Source organism: Glycine soja, chromosome 16 (genome assembly GCF_004193775.1).
Source record: "Glycine soja cultivar W05 chromosome 16, ASM419377v2, whole genome shotgun sequence".
Lineage (NCBI taxonomy): Eukaryota > Viridiplantae > Streptophyta > Magnoliopsida > Fabales > Fabaceae > Glycine > Glycine soja.
This window is the reverse complement of record NC_041017.1, coordinates 25,229,857-25,250,371: the sequence shown is the minus strand read 5'-3', so window position 1 is coordinate 25,250,371 and position 20,515 is coordinate 25,229,857. Positions and strand designations below refer to the sequence as shown.

The following is a 20,515-nucleotide window of genomic DNA, read 5'->3' as shown; positions in this document are numbered from 1 at the left end:
CAGCAGTAGGAGCAAATTGAACTTGTTTAGGACTTGGAGTGAAATCTGAGGCTGAGGGTCCTATATCTTGATCTTCTGAGTGTATAAGTTGCAGTTCTATTTCAGTTTCGTTATCATTGGCTGATTTTAATATATGAAAAGTTGAAAAGAGCATAGGCTTTTGTTCTCTTAATTTAGTAATTACAAGTACCTGGGTTATTGTATCATGTATGTGGTATCTCCATTTTCATTTGTAGAAGCAAAGCTTCATGGTGAATCAAAGGTGATTCAAAGGTGTTTTGATGATAACAAAAGATGATGACAAAGGTGATGACAAAAAGCTCAAAGATCAATCAAAGAACAACTCAAGTGAATCTAAGAACATCTCAAGTGAATCAAGAACAAGTCAAGAGTTCAAGATAAGAATCAAGAAGAATTCAAGACTCAAGAAGAAAGTCTAGAGGCAAGAATCAAGATTCAAGGTTCAAGATCTCAAGAATCAAGATCAAGATTCAAGACTCAAGATTCAAGAATAAAGAGAAGACTCAATCAAGATAAGTATTAAAAAGTTTTTCAAAACTTTGAATAGCACATGAGTTTTTGACAAAACCTTTTACCAGAGTTTTTACTCTCTGGTAATCGATTACCATATTGTTGTAATCAATTACCAGTAGCAAAATAAGTTTGAAAAAGTTTTCAAACTGAATTTACAATGTTCCAATTATTTTCAAAAAGTTGTAATCGATTACAATGTTTTGGTAATCGATTACCAGTGCCTTTGAACGTTGAAATTCAAATTCAAATGTGAAGAGTTACATCTTTTCACTTAAACGCCTTGTGTAATCGATTACACTAATTTGGTAATCGATTATCAGTGATTGTTTCTGAATAAATCAAAAGATGTAACTCTTCAAAAAGGTTTTGACTTTTTCAAATTGGTTTTAAGTTTTTCTAAAGGTTATAACTCTTCAAAATGGTTTTCTTGACCATACATGAAGAGTTTATAAAAGCAAGGCATTGTTTTGCATTTCAAGTATCTTGAACACTTTCCAATCAATCTTTTACAAGCCCTAAATCTCTTTGAACTTCTTCTTCTTCTTTGTACCAAAAGCTTTCTGAAGTTTTCTGGTTTTCCAAACCTTGAAAAATTGTGCTATTCATCTTTTCATTCTCTTCTCCCTTTGCCAAAAAGAATTCGCCAAGGAATAACCGCCTAAATTCTTTTTGTGTCTCTCTTCTCCCTTTTTCAAAAGAACAAAGGACTAACCGCCTGAATTCTTTTGTGTCTCCCTTCTCCCTTGTCAAAGAATTCAAAACGACACAGTCTGAGAATTCTTTTGATTCTTTCCTTTCCCTAATACAAAAGTGTTCAAAGGACTAACCGCCTGAGAATTTTTTGTATCCTCATTCACAAAGTATCAAAGGTTTAACAGCCTGAGATCTTTGTCTCAACACATTGGAGGGTACATCCTTTGTGGTACAAGTAGAGGGTACATCTACTTGGGTTTGACTGAGAACAAGAGAGCGTACATCTCTTGTGGATCAGTTCTAGTGGAGGGTACATCCACTAGGTTCAAAGAAAACAAGGGAGGGTACATTCCTTGTGGATCTTTGCTTGTAAAAGGATTTTTACAAGGTTGAAAGAAATCTCAAGGACCGCAGGTCGCTTGGGGACTGGATGTAGGCACGGGTTGTTTCCGAACCAGTATAAAAACTCTTGTGTGTTTGTTTCCTTCTTCCCTACTCTTTTACTTTCCGAGGTGCATTTTAATTTCTGCTTTTACTTTTGATTAAGTTTATCTTCTACTCCTTATTCTCTTAACAACATAAGTAAAAGCCTTAGAAGAGTAAATTTTTAATTAGTAAAGGTTTAGGAATAATTAATTCAACCCCCCTTCTTAATTATTCTAATGCCACTCGATCCAACAAGTGGTATCAGAGCAGGTTTCTTGTAGAAAGTCTAACAACTTCAAGATTAATGGCCTCTTTAGATTCTCTGTCTTTAAAAAGTATTTTCAGGAACAGGTTTCTCAAAGATCATGATGAAGACCAAGTCAACTTGTGTCTCATGACAAAATCTGATGAGAATAACAAAGAAGATTCTATAAGGAAGAAATGATACATTGACAGTGGATGTTCCAAGCATATGACGGGAGATGTATCCAAGTTTACAACCATTTCCCCCAAAAGTGGACATGTTACATACGACGACAACAATATCAGTAAAATATCAAAAGAGGTAACATCTAAGCCATCTCTATGAATTAAGGTATGATTAGTATTTATAGTTAAGTTATTTTTGTGGCAAATAGAAATTAATTGTTAAAATTGTTTGATTGTGTTTACAATGATTAAATAACTATATTTAGTATGTATGATTAATTGAATTTTGTTTGAATTAATTAATGCTTGAATTGCTTATGTTTTGTTTCTAAGATGATTAGATTCTGTTAAAAAATTAAAAAAAATGTTTTGACATGTTAAGATAATTGAATAATTACCATGATATGTGTTGATGATTGTTATTTGATTATGTTAAAATTTATTATGATTAATTAACTATATTTAGTTTAAAGAATTTCTATATACATGATTGATCTTTTGTCTTTGGTAATTGTGTTCAACTTTTTAGAAGTTTGAAAATTAAAATTTGGAAGTTATTAGAAGTTAAAAGTTGAAAATAGAAGTTGGAAGTTGAAAACGGAAGTTACTAGAAATTAAAAGTTGAAAATGGAAGTTGAAAATTAGAAGTGGAAGTTAGAAGTTAATATTTGAAATTTAAAATTTGAAATTTAAAATTGAAATTTAAAAAATTTGAAATTAGAAAATTTTTAAAGTATTATGCATTGTTAGTTGATTGTTAATTAAATTTAATTAATTTGAAATGATTAATGATTGATTGTTCTTGAAAGCTATTATGATTTTTTATATTTAAAATTTATGTTGATTATTTTGATAATATATATTTTAAAAATAATTATGCATGATTTTTTATGTAATATGTGATTAGTCATTTATGAATGGTTATGTATGATTTTATATCTCTTGTATGATTCTTGCATATTTTTTAATATGACATGAGAATTACTTTCTTAAGGTTCATTCATAAAGTTTTTCAAAATCCATTATGTTATATTTATTTATTAATTTTTATATAAGAATTTTCATATATAAAGTATCTTTTTTATTTTGAAAAATGTGTTATCAAGCATGAGCATGATAAAGATATTGAGCATGTAGGTTTCAAAGAAAATAATTATTACATGATTGATTGAGTTCTTTGAACTTTCTAAGTTTTTAAATTATCTATAACAAATCTGAATGTTTGATAATACCGTGATCTATATCCTTCAATCCTTGTATGATTCTTGTTTGATATGTTTGAATTACTTGATTGATTGTTCAAAATATTTTTTATTCTTTTCAAAATTATTATATTTTATTTCAAATAAAATCATTTTGATGTGATGAAACAATCTATGTTAATAAGAACTCATCTTGGTAAGTGTTGATAGTCAATTAGCACTTAGTCTTAGGAAAAAGGTGACTATATTCTTAAAATTTGTAGATACTAAAACCCAACTTGCAGACATCTTCACAAAACCACTAACCAAAGATTCTTTCTACACCATTAGAAGAGAATTAGGACTTCTAGATGCAAGTGACTTAGACAAATGATTTATGTTTTGATGACTTATGACTTATTTGTTATTTATGCACATATGCTTCTATTATAATGTGAGGATGATTTATTATCTTGTTTTATTTTTATAAGTTTTTCTCTCTTGTATGAATACATTTATTGTATGTTTTTATATAATTTGACATGATTAGATTTTTGTCAAAATTATATTAATATGCTAAAATAATTGAGATAAGTAATGAGTTACCATGTATGTGTTCATAACTAATTTTTGTTACTTAGAATTAAGTTTTGATTCTCTGACAATAGATTTAGATTATAATTATATTTTGTTTTTTAAAACCTTGTATTTGGCTATATTTTTATGACATTTGAACACTTAAGTTTTTTTTTAATACTTGCTTAATATGACTGAACATGATGATTATATTGACTTGTTCTTGGTTGTTTATGATTGTGTGTTTTAAACTTAATTACTTTAATAATATATGACTAGTGGTATGTACTTACATTTGATATTGTGTTTTATATTTTTTTAATTATTCATATATGTTTTATTTGAATATTATGAATGACTTTCTGGATTATATGGCATTCTATGAAGTATTATCTTTCTAAGATTGATGAATGGTTAAGTTATCTTGTTTGATTGTTTTCTATTCTTTTGTATGACATTTATGTATGGTTTTTATATTTCTTACCTTTCTATGTTTGATGAATTTATCTTGTTTAATTGTTCTCTATTCTCTTGTATGATTAGTCATTTATATATGTTTTATATTTGTTACGCACTTTGGCTTTTTGTTGATGCCAATGGGGGAGAGAAATAGGGATTAAATCAAGAACTCACATAATTAAATAACTTAATTTCAAGTGAAGCATAAATTCAAAAACAAAGGGGGAGAATTTATGTGAGTGATCGACTAGGAAAAAGTGTGTGTGTGTGTGTGTGTGTGTGTGTGTGTTTTGATTTCAGAAGTTGTCATCATCAAAAAGGGGGAGATTGTAGAAGCAAAGCTTCATGGTGAATCAAAGGTGATTCAAAGGTGTTTTGATGATAACAATGATGATAACAAAAGATGATGACAAAAAGCTCAAAGATCAATCAAAGAACAACTCAAGTGAATCTAAAAACATCTCAAGTGAATCAAGAACAAGTCAAGAGTTCAAGATAAGAATCAAGAAGAATTCAAGACTCAAGAAGAAAGTCTAGAGGCAAGAATCAAGATTCAAGGTTCAAGATCTCAAGAATCAAAATCAAGATTCAAGACTCAAGATTCAAGAATAAAGAGAAGACTCAATCAAGATAAGTATTAAAAAGTTTTTCAAAACTTTGAATAGCACATGAGTTTTTGACAAAACCTTTTACCAGAGTTTTTACTCTCTGGTAATCGATTACCATATTGTTGTAATCGATTACCAGTAGCAAAATAAGTTTGAAAAAGTTTTCAAACTGAATTTACAACGTTCCAATTATTTTCAAAAAGCTGTAATCGATTACAATGTTTTGGTAATCGATTACCAGTGCCTTTGAACGTTGAAATTCAAATTCAAATGTGAAGAGTCGCATCCTTTCACTTAAAAGCCTTGTGTAATCGATTACACTAATTTGGTAATCGATTACCAGTGACTGTTTCTGAATAAATCAAAAGATGTAACTCTTCAAAAAGGTTTTGACTTTTTCAAATTGGTTTTAAGTTTTTCTAAAGGTTATAACTCTTCAAAATGGTTTTCTTGACCAGACATGAAGAGTCTATAAAAGCAAGGCATTGTTTTGCATTTCAAGTATCTTGAACACTTTCCAATCAATCTTTTACAAGCCCTAAATCTCTTTGAACTTCTTCTTCTTCTTTGTACCAAAAGCTTTCTGAAGTTTTCTGGTTTTCCAAACCTTGAAAACTTGTGTTATTCATCTTTTCATTCTCTTCTCCCTTTGCCAAAAAGAATTCGCCAATGACTAACCGCCTGAATTCTTTATGTGTCTCTCTTCTCCTTTTTCCAAAAGAACAAAGAACTAACCGCCTGAATTCTTTTGTGTTTCCCTTCTCCCTTGTCAAATAATTCAAAACGACACAGTCTGAGAATTCTTTTGATTCTTCCCTTTCCCTAATACAAAAGTGTTCAAAGGACTAACCGCCTGAGAATTCTTTTGTATCCCCATTCACAAAGTATCAAAGGTTTAACAGCCTGAGATCTTTGTCTCAACACATTGGAGGGTACATCCTTTGTGGTACAAGTAGAGGGTACACCTACTTGGGTTTGACTGAGAACAAGAGAGGGTACATCTCTTGTGGATTAGTTCTAGTGGAGGGTACATCCACTAGGTTCAAAGAGAACAAGGGAGGGTACATCCCTTGTGGATCTTTGCTTGTAAAAGGATTTTTACAAGGTTGAAAGAAATATCAAGGACCGCAGGTTGCTTGGGGATTGGATGTAGGCACGGGTTGTTGCCGAACCAGTATAAAAACTCTTGTGTGTTTGTTTCCTTCTTCCCTACTCTTTTACTTTCCGCTGTGCATTTTAATTTCTGCTTTTACTTTTGATTAAGTTTCTCTTCTACTCCTTATTCTCTTAACAACATAAGTAAAAGCCTTAGAAGAGTAATTAATTAGTAAAGGTTTAGGAATAATTAATTCAACCCCCCCTTCTTAATTATTCTGAGGCCACTCGATCCAACATCATTGTCAAGTTTATTTCTATAAGTTGCCCTTATATATATGGATATGCTTGTTGTCCTTGTGAAATGCATGCATGGTTAAGACTATTGAGGGGTGTCTTAGGTGTTGTGTGTTGTTGCTTTTGGCTCAGCAAATTATGGTCCAGTATTTCATTATGATCTTTTTACCCTTTTCTACAGAAGAAAGCTACCTGCATTGTTGGTTGGCAATGCATTAGCACCATTGATGTAAGCTCCATTGGAGCTTGTAGGCCTAGGATCTTCTTCATCAATGGATTCCTTTGCTTCTTGGAAGATGAATGGCAGCGGAATGGAGAAGGAAGAGAGAGAGGAGACACCACTTCAAGGAGGAGATGAGTCTAGAAGAAGCTCACCACCATAGGAGGCCATGGATAAGAGCTTGGAGGAAGAAGGAGATGAATGAAGGGAGAGGAAGAGAAGAGCACGAAATTTTATGCTCTAAAAGAGCTCTGAAATCTCAAGTTTAATTTTCAAATGATCAAAGTTTAAAAATGCACACACATGGCCTCTATTTATAGCCTAAGTGTCACATAAAATTGGAGGGAAATTTGAATTTCTATTCAAATTTCACTTGAATTTGAAATTGAATTTGTGGAGCCCAAATTTCACTAATTATGATTAGTGAATTTTAGCTATGGTTCAGCCCTCTAATCCAAGATCAAGTCCAAAATTCTCTACTAAGTGTGCTTAGGTGTCATGAGGCATGTAAAGTATGAAGGACATGCACAAAGTGTGACTATATGATGTGACAATGGGGTGTAGCAAACAAATGCTCACCTCCCCCTCTGAAATTTAATTGGATTAGGCTTCTCCCAATTCAATTAAATTTATTTCCAACCACACACATCAAATATTCACATAATGCATGTGAAATTACAAAACTACCCTTAATACAAAAAACTAGTCTAGGTTCCCTAAAATACAAGGGTTGAAAAATCCTACATTTCTAGGGTACCTTACCTATATTATGGAGCCCTAAATACAAGGTCCAAAAATAATGAAACCTTAATCTAATATGTAAAAAGATAAGCGAGCTCATACTTAGCCCATGGACCCGAAATCTACCTTAAGGCTCATGAGAACCGTAGGGTCTTCTCTTGCATCTCTGGCCCAATCTTCTTGGAGTCTTATCCAATGCCCTTGCGGGGTAGGATTGCATCAACCATTGTGCAGATTGAAGTATTGAGGCAGCAACTTGACCTTGCAAAAGAGTTAAAGAAACCAACATCTGTTGATTGTGTTCGTGCTTTTGGTGATGTTCTTTAACTAATTAAGTTATAATATTGGGTAGGTTTTCCTTCTTTGTTGCTAATGAAATGGCCATTTTCTTTGGTTTTCTAATTTTCTTTGTTATTGTTTGAATTTATTTGATATATATTTAATACGGACCACTACACCTAATGACAAGTATCAATTTGATACAGGACAGTCGTCAACAATGTATAATAGAATAAATTTCCTTTCTACACTCTAGCTATTCAATAGACCTGGAAGTCTCCCTTGTATTGAATTCCCAAAATACAAGCTACTCCTGTCTTGGTACCCCCTTTTGACCAACTTCCCTTTTAGTTACCTAACTTACCTTAGTAAATGTGGTTAATTTCTGTTACATTGAATAACGCCATTAATTTCTGTCTTGATATTATGGGCATATAGATTCCAAGGATATTATTTTAGTGAGTGTTAGGAAAAGCCACTTTGTCTCTAGTTTTTCACATTTTCTTTTATTGGGTTGGGGCAAGTAATTTAGAGGAAAGGATATTCATGAATGCCTCCTCGTGCAACATGAGACAGATATTCTATCACGAATTAACATGATGAATAGCCTTGTACTAGAAGGAGGGAGAACTAGGGCAGAAATATGAAATCAATGGTACGGAAAAATTGTTGCATAGACTTAATGTGTATAAGTTGTGCTTATTAAATTAAAAACTTTTTATAAGGTAAAGACACAAGTTATCCTTTTATATAGGTTTAACTAAACAGTTTTCCGTTTTACTTTTACTTTGATGATATTGCAATTCTATCACAAGTTTTATTTTGAGTATTTTGTGTCCTTATTTTTAAAAATTTTAGGAATTTTGTTCATTTGTTAGTTAAAGTATTGGAGGCTAGCTTGTTTTGCTTTATATAATTTTCATAAGTGATAATTTTTTATAATCAAAATAAAATATTTAATAAATATATTTATCATATTAAGTATTAATTGTTAATATGTTGTCATATAATAAATATAAATATAAAACCCAAACCCCTATGTTGAGAGGCACTCTTTACCACTTAAGCAACACATTCACTCTTGACAATATAAGTGACACTCATGACTCATGCATCTGAATATATATCTTGTTCAAGCTATTTGGAGGCACATAGGAAAAAAAAGACAACTAAGCTAGAATGGTAAATAAAGCGTACATGAATCATTTGTTTATTATGCAGTAAAGGATTAAATAGATCGAACCTTAGGTTTACAAACTTAATATTGGTTTATACTTTTGAATGAATTATACTTATGTTATTTTCAAAGAATGATGAAGTAATTGAATCCATTCATTTGATGAACCTTTCCATAATTGTATTTGGATTCCTTTGATTTTCCAATTACTTAGATACATGTATTTAATTAACGTTGAGACAAGCTAGGAAGGTAAGGGTGGGTTGAAGAGAGGGAAATCATGAAAGGGGTGTGACGATAATGCTGTCAATATGGTTCACTTTTTTGGCAGGAAGCTTGTTTTAATTACTCCTTCCCATGTACGGACACTGGCTATCCAGGAGGGTAAGATCATATATCATATATGCATGTGCATATGTTAGTGTGGTAGTGATAGTAGAGCCCTTCTGACACTAGTACCCTCGGCCTTATCATACAAAAAAAGTTTGGACTGCACAAAAGGCACTTTGTCCCAACACTCTTATATTTGCTACTTATCTTTCTATCTATAATTACATAAGCTTAAATGTATTTTTATTTAAGTTAACCATTTATCATTTTTGTTCGTCACTAAGTTTTTTTTTTATACTTTAATTGCTATAAATAATTTTTTTTTCAATTTTAAGTTCTGTAAGATATTTAATTTATTTTTAGTGTATATTTTTTAATTTTTGTCCTTGTAAGTATTATAATTTGAAAATACAAACTTACATAATTAAAAATGAGTAAAATATTTTATAGAAGTTAAAATTAAAAAAATACAAATATAGAAACATAAAAACTAAAAAAATAAACTTACAAACAATAAAATTAAAAAAATCATTAACTTATTAGGACAAAAACATATTTAAGTCAATTACATATACTAAAAAAAATTGCTTCATTTATTTTATTTCCATCTTGGTCTTTGGTGGAGGGTGGGAGTGGTGTGGAGGTAGGGAGTTCACTTACATCTCTCTGTAATGGATAAAAGGTGGATTCACATATTTATGGCGTATCTAGGATACATATAAGAAGTCACAATCCCACTTATATAGCAGACATTATTCTTCGCTTGTAATTAGTATACATTTAACTATGTTTAGTTAAAGTAAAAAAACGTTTAATTCAAAATGTATATATGCTAGGCAGTTAATTAAAAAATTTCAAGGAGAAATGTTTAATAAAATTAAAGAAGATGCATATATGCTAGGCAGTTAGATGATCACTAGGTTGTAGTCCTTCAAACCCTGCAACAAGTTAATATACCCTTAAATGTGACTACCCTTGTAGCAGAAATTGCTATGTGCTGAAATCCCCTGCAAAACCACCACCGCCTGATGCTACATATGGCAACGATCCTTTTAAAAGAAATTGGCATCTGCTGAAACCACCATGTACTCATGGTTCAGGAAATTGCTGACTAAAAACTGAAAGATGTATACTATGTATATTGTATATCTAGAGTTTCACTCCCATGGAAGAAGCTCTCTCATTACCCAAATCTCTCAAGCAACTATATATATAGTTTTTAAATTTCGGTGCCATGATTTTAATTTTAACACTTACCGTGTTAAAATTTTGGTGGTGTCATCTCTATATTTTGCTTTAGAAGTCCTTGTAGTTTGCCTGAATAAGAGAAACTATGCTTTATTTTCCAGTTTGCAGTCGCAATAATAATCTAGTAATGTTGTCAAACAAAGTTGTGGCCTTTACCCTGGTTCATCCAAATAAATAACAATAAAAACAAATTATTTCCATTTGGTTCCATGTGTTTCAATTTTGTTGAAGTTTGAATTTATTTGAGCTTTAGTTTTTAGGAAAAAAATTATATATTAATATAATCTTCAATCCAAGCATCGGGATTGTGAATCAGTATGGTATTATCTTACCATTAGTCCATATTAGCAGCTGATCCATTGTTGGCATTCCTTGGTTTGTCCATATTAGTCCATATTAGTAGTGGATACAAATATAACTTACAAGTAGCTACTAATACCATGTGTGTGGCCTGGATTTGGTTCTTATTTAGAATCTAATTTGGAACCAAAACCACAGGAAAACAAATTATTATGCCTTCAGTACCTCTGGCATGCATGTTGATAGAGATGTTGGCTGAATTTTTCTGTTTTCATTTTGCACATTAAATTGCTTGTATTTTTAGCAAATTTAAAGTACTACAAGTTGTGACATACATTGTATCTAACAAGAACGTCATGATAATACTAACTTAGCCATTAATTAGAGCATACTACACACTCAGTATAGTTTTGTAACTTAGTCATAAAAAATTTTTGCATCATGATTACGAGGCAACTACTATTACACATAGCAAAGAAAAACACAATTTGGACTATACACAACTGCTTACTTAATGTGTTCTCTTGAAAAGACATATGCATATCTATTTGTGTGTTTGAATTACCTTAGAACCATATGTTGAATGTGTGTTTCAATTATTTTTCGTTGCAAATCTGTAATCCTACTATGGTTTTAAATATTTTTTTATCTTACTTATGATTTTGACAACATTACACATAATGATGTGATTTGAAGTGTGATATGTGGTGTGGCATCCACTCTATCAAAGTGCAACACTATCCCTTAGCCATTATCCCAAACAATATGGTTCTTTAATATGCTTTTTACAACAATATCTATGAAGTCAACCTAGTGGCTTGAGTAGTTGGGACCACCTCATCAAAGTATGTAAGACTAAAATGTTTTGATGAACATACCATAGAACTTGAAGAGCCTGAATGATCTGAAAAATTGAACAAGAATGCAGTACAAAATGTAGTCTGGCCTCTAAATTAAAAATTCAACATTGTTTGAAAATTATAAGTGTTTCCTCAAGGTACATAATTGATACTCATCTGGCTTTGGTACTTTATCCATTATAAAGGGTAGTATGGCTTGATCTAGTTGAAAAATTTTAAACTATAATTCTCCAAAGATGAAAGAACCCTGGATTGGATGCTTGTCTGGGCTCACTGCAAAATTTTAATCAATTGTGTTGTTGTACCCAGTCAGCCTGTTAATCTATCTTCTACTCTGGACAAAAAACAAGAATATATACATACCTATTTTTTTATTGTTAGCAAACCTTTGGTTCTTTAGATTAATATTTCTGCTACAAATGTTACTCTTATTCAACTCCATTTTGGAGTAAAGAATAAAGGTGGATGTTAAAGATAATATCTGTTGCATAGAAGATTTTAGTTAAGACAAATGAGGGAAGGAAAAGCATTTGTCAAAAAGAAGTGTCAATGTGCTCACCAACTAATATCATTTTATACTTCATAAATTGGAGGCATGCGATTAATCTGATTTTCTATTTGGGTCTGTTTCTCATATTATCATATTGCAACTGTTACTCTTGCATTTTAAAAGAAGTTGGTGTTTGTTGGTGGAAATGCAGGACTCATCTTATTAGCTATTTATTGTGTTCTCTTTTCCTTCGTAGGTATGTGTGTGATGTATATGTTATGTGGTCAGATGCATTGAAAATATTGCAATGTCAATTAGGGGAAACAATTCTACAATCTTTATGTGTATGAGCATTTTAATTTGTTAGTAGATTTTCTTCTTCAATTTATAAATTTGTTACAAATGTTTCATTTAAGTAGACAATTAATTGTTGACTATTGTTACTTTTCAGGTTGTATAACGTGGTTGACCTCTAGATTTTGTGAATTTGCCTTGCATATTATCACCCTCTTTCACCTGTGCATTCTTTATATTTACATTGGATTTGGCAGCTCCTACCACAATCAAAGAACGACTTGGCATTCATGCATACCAGATCATTGTCATGGGAGATTTTTGTATCACACGATCGTTGTTGCGGCACTTAGTTACATAGTCATTAGGACGACTTGACAAGCAACAGTCTTAAGTAAGACTTATGTTCAATGAATTGAATTTTTTTGAATTTAATATTGTTAATAGCAAAAATTGTAATGGTCCAATATATATATATATAGTTAAATGATTTTTTCACACTTGTCATATGTACTTAAATGATTTTATAATTATTGAAAATGATGATGATATTTTTGGTTGGCATAATGTGCGTATTATTTAAAGATTGCAAAAAAAAATGACCCAAGAAATGCTAAAAAAAATAAAAATTAGACATATTAAGACGGTTCTAGCAATAACCGTCTTAGTATAGACTACATATTAAGACGGTTATACAAGACCATCTTAGTATATAGTCTTGAAACATGAGCATCTACGACGGTTACGCGGCGAATGTCGTAAAAGTCCACCACATACTAAGACGGTCATCAAAAATCATCGTAGTATGTTGTTTTCAACATGATTATCTACGATGGTTACTCCCGAACCGTTGAAAAAAGACACACATATAAAAATGGTCCCAACATGACTATCGTAGTTTATCAAAGAAAATAATGAGTTTTAAGACGGTTATTTCCAATAACCATCGTAGATATCAAAGGACATACTAAGACGGTTACTACCGAACCGTCGTAGAAAATGCAACTTATAAAAATGGTTCTAACAATCATCGTAAATGTCATTTTACCTTCTACGACGATTTATTTTACGGTGGTTGACAACCGTCGTAAAATACTCTATATAACCCACTTAGAATGAACTTTTTCTAGTAGTGTAGACTTTTTATTTTGCCATGATCTCTTCTACTATCTTCAACATCCTCCTATCCCTTTAAAAGAAAAAAATAATCCAATCGAACAGAAGCAAACATTTTGTTTTATTGTCCTCAATTTTATTAAAACTAATTAAAATATACATAATGTTTTCCCTTATACCATGTTTTACTCTAATTACGTTCAATTTAATTCAGTCGATTCTAACTCATTGCACAGACACTACCAAAGAGTCATTGTAGAGCAAAATATAATAATCCAGAAACACGAAATCAAGATATCTCCTTAAATTAACCTTATTCATAATTCAGAAAAAAAAAAAACTATTCACTTAACAACCGATTTTAACAAAGGATAGAGAAACATGTTTGCGCATAACATTTCACGGATCCAATCACAATTTACATCAAGACATGAAATTCATGAGCTAATAACATACAAAGTTGAAAATACACATAATCGCTATAACTTACTATGAATAGGGGAAGTAATTGTAGATCTTCTTGTTAAGGATGTTGAAAATCACGTTCAAGAAGTACCTGCATCAGAAAAGAAAAAGGACAAAACCATAATTTCAACACCTGGAACGATCACAACCACACATAAAAGTCTATCTATTCCTCATGGAACACAGTTAAGTGGTTAAAAGTTAAGCTTAGGGAACGTATATAAGAGACACAAAACAGAGTCATGTGACGTACCACGTGAAGAAGAAGAGTCCTGTCACCAGAGCCGGATACTTCTTGAAAAACCCAACCGGAGCAACCTTTGCTTCTCTGTGATAATAATAATTATAAAATGAAAAAATTGAATGACATTAGTTAGGATAGTGACGTGGCCAAGTTCGTTGAGTCAAAATGGATGAAACGGACCTCACCTGCCGGAATCATTGCCCTCGACCGACGAGGAGGCGGCGGCGAGGCATGGCTGGAGGAGGACGATCTCCTTCTTCAGCGCCTACGAGCAGAGCTCTGGGCGCAACTGCCTCCCCCAAAACAGGTTCCCGCCGTTCTCCATGGAGCCCACGACCTTCATAGTTACGAGGGAGGGGTCGGCACCGACCTCCCGCGGTGGCTTGCGAAGGTGAGGGAGGGAGGACAAGGTTCCGACACATGACCGCACTCGCGACTCCATGACGAGGAAGGAATAACAAAAGAAGAGAGTGTGTCAGTGTGAGAAAGAGATATGGCTTTCTCGTTTTAGTGGCTCTCGTTACAGTTTTATTCTTTCAGGGTTTGGGAAGAGGAAAGAGGCACATGAAAGAGGAAAGACGGGATGCGTTTTCTTGAGAAGGAGGGGAGAAGGCATTGTTGGGAAGAGGAAAGAGGCATTGGAAAGAGGAGAGTCACTAGAGGAGAGGAAGAGTCAGCAGGATTCAAATTTAAAATTTAAAATTGCACAAGTTTAAAGATGGTTTTTCTTGAAACCGTATTTGAATATTATAAAATAAAGGCGGTTTGGTAAAACCGTCTTTGAAATTTTGTCGATATTTACAAAACTGCCATTATCCCCAAACAAAAGCGGTTTTGTGAGGACCGACTTTAAATGTGTGTCGTGGAATACGTTATTTTTAGTAGTGAATGGAGGTGGAGGACGAGCATGTCAAAAGAGAGCTTATGGTGTAGGATTATTAGGTCAAAGTATGATGAGTGGAGCTAGGGGAGGCAACATAGATTAGTGGGGAAGGAATCTTGGTGGTGGTGGGATCTATGGTTGGTGTGTGGAGGTGAGGAGAATGGTCGTTGGTTTGAGGATAACATGGTATGGAAGGTTGGAAAAGGGAAAAAGATATCATAAATGGCTCAGTGAAGCTTCATTGATGGAGAAATATCCAAGGCTATTTGCAAATTCAGAGCAAAATAAGGCTTTGGTGGAGGAGGTGGGTTTATGGCGGGGAGAGGAATGGACGTGACAGTTTGAGTGGGAGAAGGTGTTGGTAGATAGCTTTAGGAAGGAGGTAGATAGGGTACGTACAATTGATACAAGATGGGGAGGATGTGAAAATCTTGAAAAATTGCATTACAGGGCAATACTCTCTCAAGAATGCTATGATTTTTTGTTGTTATATAATTTTGAACAGGATGAGGAACATGTTTTCAAGCAAATTTGGCATCTACCCGTACCTTGTAACACACAAGCTTTTGTGGAGATTGTTTAAGAAAATTAATTTTCTCTTCAAATTTGACAATAATTGGTTTTTATTTATTTATTTATCATCCAATCATCTATTTATTACTTTATATATTTTGAGTGTTACTAAAGTTCATGTTATTATTTTGATTTGATTGGAAAAATGTTTTTTTAAAGAGATTGGAAAAATGTGAGAAACATATTTTTTAATATATTTTTTATTATTCATTGAAATAAATATAGTAAAAAATATAATTTTAGTTAAGAAAATTTATTTAAGATAATATGTATGATTTTTGTGTCAGTTTTATGAAGATTTGTTTTGGCAGCCTATGTAGAAATTTAATTGCAATTGAGATTATGTTGCAAACTAACAGTGTAAGATTATATCATGAAAGGGAGCAAATGTTCAAAAAATTATGATGATTTTAGTTATAATTACATAGTTGTTAGAATTTTAATTGATTCTAATATGTTAATTAAATTTATTTTATTTTAATTAAGTTTTCGATGCGTAATTTAAAAAAGATAATTGGGAATAGGAAAATTTCATTGAACCCATGTAATTAATTTAAATGTGCCATTGACACATCTTCCATTGTCATTAAAACAAATGAAAATTATATTTTGATACCCAAATGCTAGTTGACACCTAATTAGAGAGTAAAAACTAGAAGAGAGAGATAGAGAGAGAATATGTATGCAGGTGCTATAAGGTGGTAGGAAGAGAGATAAAAAGAAATAAGACATGTTGATGATGTGTTTAAAATAAATGAATGTTTAGATATCATGACTCTAAACCAAAAATGTCAAGATTAATTAAAGTGTTATTAATAAAAAATGATAAAACATTATCTTTGATTTAATTAATTATCGTAAGGATAGGTAAATAAGAGATTTGATAAAAGTAAGAATAAATGAAAAATTAGTTAAATCCAAACTGCTTTAAATATGATGTAGCATATGTGATGGAACAAACAAGGTTCAACAACTCATTAATTTGAAATAATATAATACCTAGATTGACAAATTGAAAAAACTTGAATTTGTCATTCAATAATAATGTCCCATTTGATTACATATAACTTCTCTATATATAAGCATAAATAAATTTACTAGAATCTAAATAAAAGAAAACAAGGAAATATATGTTCCTAATATCACTAATTAATTCTATGGATATGTTAAATATATCGTATCTTTATTACAAATAAAAACATGATATATTTCTATTAATTTTCCTAATAAAGTCTAAATTGATTTCGAGAGGACATCTTTTTTATGCTTCTTGAAGGTTCACATGCTAGTCAAATGATTTTTTAAAGTGATTTGTTCTTTGGACCCTATATGGACCATGAGATAAAGATTTTCATACTAGATCTTGACATCCTCTTTTGCACCATTGATCTCCTTTTAGCTCATGGTGGTGCCACACCCCCACATCAATGTGTGCTTATGTTCTTTATTTCTCTCCCACTCTTTGTCTCTCTCTTTTGTTCTCTTTGTCTTTCTTTATATATCGTTCTTATGACAATTTTTTTTACCTAATCATTGTTTAGATTAAATTAAAATCAAACTCCTTATGAAATCAAGATTTTCTCAAAAAGTCTCGCAATAAAAGATTAATAACACAATAAACCAATGAATTCAAAAACCTTAGAAAACAAAGTTTTATGGCCCACACATATTAATTCAAATATAAAGATTGATTCATAGAACCAAGTGTTAGAAAAAGAAAAAAAATTACACACAAAATTTAAATTGATTCCGTCCTCAAGAAAACCTACATTTGATTGTTCTAAGATCCCTTAGAACATTCCACTATTAGAAAACTAAAGTACAAATTCTATGCACAAGTAATTCCTTAACAATCTACTTTTCTCTTTAACCCTACAAGAGAAATGTTGAATGTTGAAACCCTATCAACTCAAAAACCCTTGGTAACCCTAACCAAGATTGCAACCTACAAAGAAATCAAAATGGGATTGAATACACCTTTAATGTGCAAATCACAACTTTCAAGCTTTATCAATGATCAACCCGTGATGGAGATCCTAAGAGTCTTGCTATGTTGATCATCATCATCACTCTTGGAAAACCCACTCGATAGCTTTCTTCACTACAAGAAAATATATCTTTGTGATGAAAAAAGTTTTCATTAAAAACTTAAAAAATCGTCACTAGAAATATTTTGTGACAATATTTTGATTTGTTATTGGTTGTCACTAATACGCGAGTCCCTGTTATAACAATGATGATATTTTTGGTTGTCACGAAAATACTATTTTATTGTGAAAACAAATATCGTCACTAGTATTTTATTTAATCGTCACCAATGTCGGATAAGAGCTTATAATGACAAAACAATTAATGACCAAATGTTATTAGTGTCAATTTTTTTGTCACAACTAGTTACTAATTGCAAATAGTATGATTTTTATTACTATTTTAAAATAAAATATTATCTTATTATCACTATATTATTTTTTAAATATACCAATAATGCATAGAAAATTATTTTTAAATGCTAAAATAAATATCATTAAAATAAAAGTAAAAAAATCAAATAAATCAAAGTTTACATTAAAGTATAACAAATTCATTAAATGTTGAACGATAAACTATAACAATAATATTCAAAAATACGTAACTCAAATACATTAATAAAATTTTTAAATTCTTATAAAAAATAATAGAACCAATCACAAAACTTATAATATTAAAGTCTTGACATAACAATAAAAAGTAGTATCTTTATAAGTTTCAATTCTAAAATTACATTAAGTAGTATCTTTGTGAGTTCAAACCTGCAAATAAATATTGAAAAGAATAAATCTGATAAAAATGAAATAATTGGTATTTTGGTTTTAGAGAAATGATCACATAATAATTCATAAAAGAAAATATTCAGTGCAAGAGCTTTATATTACTAACCTGAGCACTTGAGTTAATAGGTGATTCAGAGGCCGATAACTTTTCCATTATGTCCACAATTTGGCGTTTCACTTCATTTTCAAGATTTTGCTTCATTTGTGTTCAACAATTGGTACAAGAGCTTTTGAAATTTTCTCTTGATATATGTCATCCACATATTCTCCAAAGTTTCCCATACAATGTTCAAAAAATATGTATAATTTTCATAATGACATTAAAATCTTCACATTACTAGTTGAAGAATGGAAATTAAAAAATTTCACAAAATATAACTAGATATGATATCATAATACAATTAATGTCTATAATTCTAATATTAACATCAAGACTTTAAAATCAAAATTTTCTTTACCATGATTTCTTCTCTTTTTGGAATGCACCAAGTTCCATTAGATCTCATTTGTGTGGCCTTCCAAACCTCCATAGCATCTGACCATTCACCGTATATTAAATTTTCTTTCTATTAAAATTAAATATAGTAAAAAAAACTAACTAAATAATACAAAAACAGTATAATCTAATGCACAATGCATTTATAAATTTCAACAACCTTTCATATCTCATATAAAAATAATCACAAAATATAAAAAATGAGTTGCTTTTATATAACTTATAAGAAAATTAATACGAAATATTAAAAGATGTTACCATTTCAAATGCCTTTTGCACATTTGATTTTTTGCCAATAATTGATTTTATTTCTTGCTTGCTTCGATTAGATTTGTTTGCCTAGCTTCTTTCATACATCAAAGTATATATAAATGATTTTATATTATAAGTATAAACCTATTAAAAAAATTATGTTCAAAATAATAAAAATAACTTTACCTGAATTTTGAACCACTTCACTTGTTTTTAATTAACCAATTCTAATCTTCTGGATATGCATGTTTTGGAGGAAATTGGATGTCAATACCTTTTCTTTTGCCATAAGCTTTTCCTTTTTCTTTTGAAATTTTGCATTTATTGTATGTCCACGTCCCTTCTTTATGACATGTTTACCTAAAATAAATAAGATAAGTTATAATATTTTTAATAATAATTTTTTTTATTGAAGATGATTCTAAAAAAGTACCTACATTAGATTGAACCTGTTCTACATTGGTCAATTTTGAGGCATGAGATGCACATTAGGTAGAGACTTCTTCACTTGTTTCTCAAGAGAGTGGTGTATGGATGGATGATCATAGACTCTTTTAAAATTCAATATCAATGATTTTATCATCTATCAATTACAACGATTAATCATAAAAATAAGAAATAAAATATAAGTCAAACTTGTGTCTAATATAAACTATAAATGTAAACAAAGCCCGAATATTTAATGGAAAAATTATATCTTAATTTTTCCACGCCTAAAAGAATAAAAGAATAGATTAATTCATAAATAACATATATAATTTACAATTGAAACTAACCAATTCTCCAAGTTTAACTTCCTAGCATCAAATGATACACTTATGAAACAAGTAATCACTAACTTTTTTTTAAGAAAAAGTGAATTTTATTGAGAATTTTTTTTAAGCAAGATGTAGATAGATCAAGAAAATGAACCAAATTTCCAAAGAAAGACCTCAATGTTACATAGGTACATTATTTTTAACTAAATTGTTTCTTGCTTTGAAAAGTTACCTAGAACATTAATGCACAATATATATACATCTTACTCCCACTCAGAAACCACCCCACTCATTTATTAACACAATAATGTATATTATCATTATATTGAAAATTTTCAAGAGTTACCTTTCTTTTCCGTGACTTAAGATCATTTGTAGTAACAAACTCATCATATTTGTCGTGCTCGTAATTTTGACTTAAAGAGTTTCATCTAAGTCCCTCTTCATATTCATGTAATATTCATGTGCATAGTCCTCATCATCATCATTGACCTCCTTTTAATCCTTTTGCCTGGCCTCTTGAATTCTATCCTTGAAATAATGGCCAAATTGAACAACCCTAAAGCTTCTATTTGCTTGATTCTATGAATTCTCCGCATTCTAAGTTCCTTACTTGGAATCTTCAACCTTTGACATTATTTTCTCCTTCTCCAGTATGCAGAAGGAATGAAGGAGTAAGCC

At 30.9% G+C, this 20,515-nt stretch overlaps 1 pseudogene; it reads right to left on the bottom strand.

The window, feature by feature from the left end:
- Positions 1–13,842: 13,842 nt before the first annotated feature.
- LOC114389890 lies at positions 13,843–14,504 on the bottom strand (annotated as a pseudogene).
- Between the last annotated feature and the right edge of the window lie 6,011 nt (positions 14,505–20,515).